Source organism: Vipera ursinii (assembly GCF_947247035.1).
Source record: "Vipera ursinii genome assembly, chromosome: 1".
Taxonomy (NCBI): Eukaryota; Metazoa; Chordata; class Lepidosauria; order Squamata; family Viperidae; genus Vipera; species Vipera ursinii.
In genome coordinates this window covers 275,381,668-275,388,357 of record NC_139512.1, presented here as the reverse complement: position 1 = coordinate 275,388,357, position 6,690 = coordinate 275,381,668, and the positions used below count along the sequence as shown (strand labels likewise).

Genomic DNA, 6,690 nt, shown 5'->3' with positions numbered 1-6,690 from the left:
ACATGACTCAAGAACCATAAATAAAGAAAACAGTGCAGTAGAAGTATCAGAGGAACAGGGTGGTGCTGGTGGTAGCTAGAATGTGGGCATGTGCAATCCGCTCTTCAAAAGGGACAGCTTTGATATTGGCAATAGAGTTGTGTACTAATTTCTACATTTTTAAAAAAAATAAAATTCAATAGAAAGTTGATTTTTCATTGTGTTCATTGTTATGTTGTTGCTTATTATGACTGTAATGGCAAGGTACCTAAATGAATAGGTTTTATGCAATGCTTCCCAAGCTGCTGCCTCAAAATCTGCTAGAATTACAATTCCTGCTAGCATCATGAATATCCACGGAAGCTGGGGATTTTGTGGTTCCCATCCCAACAAATGGAAACAGCATCAGGTCAGGGAGGTTTAGTGTTAAGGTATTATCATGGTACAGTGAGGAGGTCAAACTGTACGATTTATAGTGTTACCAGATGAAGAAACGAATGACAAAAATAGGACTCTGCATCTATTTTTTTTTATTGTTACACAAGTCCAAAGCTCTGGTCAGCATGCAAGTACAGCATAAGGAGAATGGTTTTGCTGAAGTTCTGATTCCACGAGATCATAAGCTACAACATTTTGTATAACTGTCCCATTACTTCTTGGAGTAAACAAACTTAGAGAGACAGAAGCTCCCTGTGCGTGGTACATAAGAATGTTGTTGTCTTTTTTCCTCTTTCTACAGCTGATCAGTAAACCAGGTCTACATGTTTGAACCTGAAATGTACATAAAGCTTTGAGCTTACTGAGGGTCATTGTTTTTAAGTGTGAACAAATACACTCTGGTCCACCGAGTGCCTTTTAAAATGAATTCATCATAACTTTTCATTTCATCATCAATCACTTCTATTTGGACCTCACTTTTTCAATGTTAACAAAAAGCCAAAAAGTTGAATCAGGACAAATACTGGCTTTGCGATTTAATCTCATTATTCTTCTAAAATCCTGAAGACTGTGGGATTCAAGAACCTAAAAAGGCTCAGGTCTTCTCTGGTTGTCTCCACCCTTCTTCAAGACTTTCTGTGTAACAGATTTAAGTGCTTATGGACTGATATGCTCAAAGATTGTAGAACACGTTAGTTTGACACTGACCACTTGCTGAATGTCTTGAACCAAAGGCGTATCCTTAATGCAAGGTCTATACAGTGACTGCCCATATGGTGTTACATCAAATGGAACTTCTTAGGGACACATTTCAAAATGTCTAATCCAAAAACAAAACCACTAAGTATTTTTCTTGCAACCTGTCCTTTGATTAATAATATGAGAAGATATGGGCTTTAGTTATAATTTACATTCCAGTGTTATCTTCTGATCCTGCAGAAGAGCCTTTCTCTCTACTGGATGCAAAAACTTTCATTTGAACAAATAATCCTCAAAAACATAGGAAAAAAGAGTATTTTTTTTAAAAAAAACTCATGGAGTTTATTGCTTTCAATTTATAAAATTAAGCCTGCTCCAGACAGGTAATACTGGTAGATATGTTTGCAATCTCTATTTTTTAAAAAAATCAGAACGTGTGTTTTGACACACACTGCCTCCTCAGTATGTAAGGCCAGGTTCCTTCCTTCTAATACTTCATAATCAAGATGCGATGTGGTGCCCATTAGAACACTGAAGTACTTCTCATTTAAGTCTGCCGAGCCCAGCACACGATAAGTTGCCACAACCTCCTTCATCATATTGCCTGTTGACAAAAGGAATAATTACTAGTCGACACAGGACATGTAGTTTGACATTTCCCAAATACAGAGACACTAACATTCGAAGAAAATTTTAGAGTACCTTTGAATTCACATTCAACATTCTTTCAGCATGTTCCTAGAAAACCGCGAACTTTAATGACTTATCATAACTATCTCACGCTAAATTGAATAATTACTCTGCTTTTCTTGACAAAATTACTTTTGATATTAAAATGCTGATTTTCAGCTACTTGCTTCACCTGATACCCAAATATTGTATTCATTCATTACAGGGTGTCCCCGACACTCAATTAAGTCCAAAATTTCCTTTGCTAAGGAAGACAGTTGTTAAGTGAGTTTTGCCCCATTTTATGACCTTTCTTTCCACAATTAAGTGAATCATTGCAGTTGTTAAATTAGGAACACGGCTTTCCCATTTACTTTGCTTGGCAGAAGGTCACAAAAGATGATCACGTGTTCCTGGGACACTGCAACTGTCATAGGTATGAACCAATAGCCACGCATCCAAATGTTGATCACGTGACCAGGAGATGCTGCAATGGTTGTAAGTATGAAAAACAGTCCTAATCACTTTTTTTGTGCCATTGTGATTTCAAACCGTCATTAAATGAACTGTTCATTAAGTTCATTAAATGAACTGTTATAAGTCAATGCCTGTATAAGGCATTCACTTTTTTTGGTTTTTCTTGTGAAAATAAAATAATCTCAACCCCTTCTAAAATAAATGAATTATGTATTTTATGTGGCTTGAAATAAGAAGTTAGTGAAGAATGTGACTGTGAAGTCATGTATGATACGTGCATGACAGTATGTTTAAGTATAGCTGCAATCCTGCAATAACACAAGCCAATACATATTACTTTAAAGCATGGTTGTCCAACCTTTTGGCTTGCCTGAGCTCCACTGAGTGAAGAGGAATTGTCTTGGGCCAAATATAAAATATATAATATAGTTAATGTATATAAATAACAAAGTTCATTGTTATGTGTGTCTGTGTGTGTGTGTGTCTGTGTGTGTGTGTGTGTGTGTGTATAGTATGTATATATATATATATATATATATATATATATATATATATATATATATATATATATATATATATATATATATATATTGTGTAATGTATGTATGTATATATATATATGTGTGTGTATATATACGGTATATAATGTCAGTAATTTCACTTCAAAGCATATATATAAGCTATCCAGGGCTGTGGGTTGGACATCCCTGCTTTGAAGTGAAATTACTGACATTAATTACAGGCAGTTGTAAAACTGCAGTCTAAACCATTTAAATATATCCTTATTTGAGAAGAAAGCCCTTAAATATTGATCCAGCACATTAAGGCTCAAGGAATCAATAAAAAATCTGCTTGTCAGACCAATGCAATCATGGAGAGACTTGTAAATCAGAGTTAGTTATTTCTGATGCACTAAAGCCCTACAGTTGAAATATCAGAAGTTACAGCATGATAAATTTAACATAACAAACTGGAGTATAGGGAAAACCATTTATAATCAAATTTCCTACATTTCTTTTCAAATTGGCGAGGTGCTCATATGTCCATTCAAAGAATGGAAAATTAAAGTAGACTTGTTGAAATGCACACTCACTACGAATTATATATATGCAAATGTGATAAATGCTGAATGCATTTATTTGAAGTTGCATGTACAAAACACAAGACAGGTCATGATTACAAGATTCCTCTTAATGAAGAACAACACAAGAATAATTATCTATTTTAAACCTAGAGCACTGCTTCCTAGCCCTCTTCTTCCTACCTCAAATATTTCAAAGTGCATAACAATGTGTAACTTTGAAGATATTAAGATGGATTTAAACTGCAAGGTTAATCCTACACACATTTGTCATTTATTTAGGAAAGTTGTACTTTGATTCTCTGAACAGTCTTTTCATCAAATGCACTGGCATAAAACATAATGGAATCTGCCTGAGCATTACAATTTGGTGTAGACTGGCTATCGAAGTGGAAATGCAAATAGAGGAGTCTTACTGCTTGGACTAATCAGAGGAACAGTAATAACAACATCACGATCAGAGCAAGGTAGTATGGAATTTATAGTTAGTGTTGAAACAGAGGAGAGGGGGGAAATCTCTGAGCAAAGACAGCTAAGGATGAAATAAGTGGCCCTTCTGTTATATTTATCTGTTTAAAGGCCTACAGAAGAATGTTTACACATAAATCAAACAATGAAGTCAGTAAGACTGGAGACATAATGGCTTTATGCAGATAATCTACACAGATGTCATGAAAAGATTATTTTCAACATTTATGCATACATGCCACCTTCATTCTCAACATTTCCCCAGCAGATGACAAGTAAAAACCACCGTAGCACTGTTTAGAACAGGGGTCAGCAACCTGAAACAGTGAAAGAGCCACTCGGAACCGGTTCTCTCACAAAAGAAAAAACTGGGAGCCGCAAAAAATGTGTGCACATGCGCGTACATGCGCGCATGCACAGAACAGGGTTTGACTGAAGAGTGGAGCCAAGGCGAGATATGCACCTACCCTGCATATTTGAATTGATTGGTTGAACTTTTTTAGTCCCACTTTTTTTTTTGGACTGCACATGGCAGAGGACTGGGAGCCGCAGGAGATGGCTGAAAGAGCCGCATGCTCTTATGTGAACAGCTCACTGACAATTTCTGGCTATTTGATACTAAATAAATTGATTTTCAGAATGTTGCTCATACATAAATTGGGTCTGCAAACTTTTGGGATGGTGGATAGTTTCAATTCTGACAATGAATGATGGATGCTGTAATTGCTACAAGGGGTTCCTCATTTAAAAATATCTGCTTTGGTGGCACAACAGTTAAAAAACAGAACCAATTAACTTATGGAATGTTGAGAGAACCAAGAAGAAGTCTCACATGTTTGTCACTGGTATTGGAATTCCCATAGTAAATCTACCTCTGAAGATGAAATTAAAATTTGTATCTTTCTGAAATTACCAAGCTGCTATTGTTGCAGTAAAGCATTCTAACTCAATAAATATTACAGAATCATGAGTATTGTGGGTTTCTTCCTGAAACACATTCACAATTAAGGGGTCCTTGATGCTCTTTGAGCTCCGTTGCTTTCTTGCAGAGGTCTCATTACCCAAACTAGGTAACATCATCAATGCACTGATGTTACCTAGTTTGGGTAATGAAACCTCTGCAAGAAAACAACCAAACTTAAAGAGCACCAAGGACCCCACATTTCAACCTTGAGCTACAAATATTCTCCTTTATTGGTACATTCACAGTTCTCTAAGTAGCTATGAACATTAGTTGGCTCAGACACCACCAAGTAATGGATTTCAGGGAAGCATACTTGTAGAAAACAGTAATGAATCATTACAAAAGGACATTATTTGCATGTTGAAGGTCCACAGTTCCACCTAGGGGACTGTCTGTTAAGAAGGCATTAAAGAGGAGAAATAACAAAAGGATTCCTCTCAGCCAGATGGCTGGGCAAGATGGACCAACTGGCTTGCTTGGTACAAAAGGAACACAGCAAGAAATCAGTCACATTTCTTGTTATCAGAGGGACTCTAAAATGTCATATCTTAAACCACATCATTGTTTAAACCAGACTGTGGATATGTTCCAAGAAGAGGTCTTTTTTCAGCAGTGGCGTAGCGTGGGTTGTCAGCACCCGGGGCAAGGCAAGTAATTTGCGCCCCCTAACCCGTGGATTTTAGCACTCGAGTCTCTTCCCTCGCTCTCTCTCTGCACCGCACCGCACACCTGGCACCCCCCCCTCCACAGTGGGCGGCGACCCGGCGGCTCGGATCAGATTCGCACAGCCAGCACTGCAGTGAGAGAGAGTGAGTGAGCCAGGCAGGGGCAGAGAGCTGCGAGTGCGAGCGCGCCCCCCCCAGATGTTGCACCCGGTGCAGCCGGCCCCCCCTGCACCCCCCACGCTATGCCACTGTTTTTCAGTCAGTTACAATCACTAGTTCAACTCTAGGTAATTAAACTATGCTGTCAGCATAAGCAAAAGAGGCTCTGTTAAATTTAATTATATTGATGGGCATAAGCCGGGCTTTTTTTTTCTCACAGAACGCTCAGAACGGAGTTCCGGCACCTTTCTTGGATGGGTAGGCAAGGCGGGTTGTATGACATGTGTGAGTTCCAGCACCTTTTTGTTTTACAAAAAAAGCACTGGGCATAAGCAAAAGAAACCCTATACTGCCAGAAATCAGGGTATCTGCTAGGCAAGAGAAGACCTTCCTCTGTGTGGCTTCTAGTCTATGGAATGCTCTCTTATTCATTTTCCCCTTGATTTTTTTTTGTAGAAATTGACTGGGTAGTGTGTTGCCAGCATCTTCTTGTTTTCATTACATTGTTTCAATATTGATGGGGTTGGGTTTCCCCCCCCCCCCATTTAGTAAGTTCAAGTTTTTAACTTGCGTCAATGCTGTCTCTTCTTATGTAATCAGCCAATGCATGCTTTTCCTCTTCAAGAGTTTATTTGACTTGAAGTAAACCTTTGCCTCCAATTCTGCAGGGCAGGTATAGTCTATCAATATTACTATGGGGATGTAATGCATAATGAATAGTCATTAGCTTTCTTGTTTTTTTGGTCTAAATTGTTCAGTTCTGTTTGTGTTCAGTTAATAATTCCAGTAGTGTATCATATCACAGAAATGGCCCAGGTATTGATGGATTTGATGGTGTTTCCAGCATTCAATTTTGTCTTTACCAATTTTCTAACTCTTTGAACATATTCTTTACTAATCACATTTTTATCTTGTCAATATTCAACTGTAGAATATGCAGGTACTTGTAGGCTTCACCTTTCAGCATTTCAATTCCATTACTGTGTGTGATTTAACCCCTCTTTTATTGCTACTGTAGCACATTTCTCCAGGCCAAATTCCATTGCTATAACTGCTATAACTACAAATTTGCAACCAGCAATTTTTCTGCC

At 37.9% G+C, this 6,690-nt stretch overlaps 1 protein-coding gene across 1 annotated transcript in view; it reads right to left on the bottom strand.

Annotated features, from left to right (window-relative positions):
• Nucleotides 1-498: 498 nt before the first annotated feature.
• SCAF8 (SR-related CTD associated factor 8) overlaps nucleotides 499-6,690 on the bottom strand; it is a 92,169-nt gene continuing 85,977 nt past the window's right edge. Inside the window, exon 21 of the mRNA XM_083348118.1 lies at nucleotides 499-1,720. The gene's annotated coding sequence lies outside the window, so the exon portion shown is untranslated. The remainder of the gene's footprint in view (nucleotides 1,721-6,690) is intronic.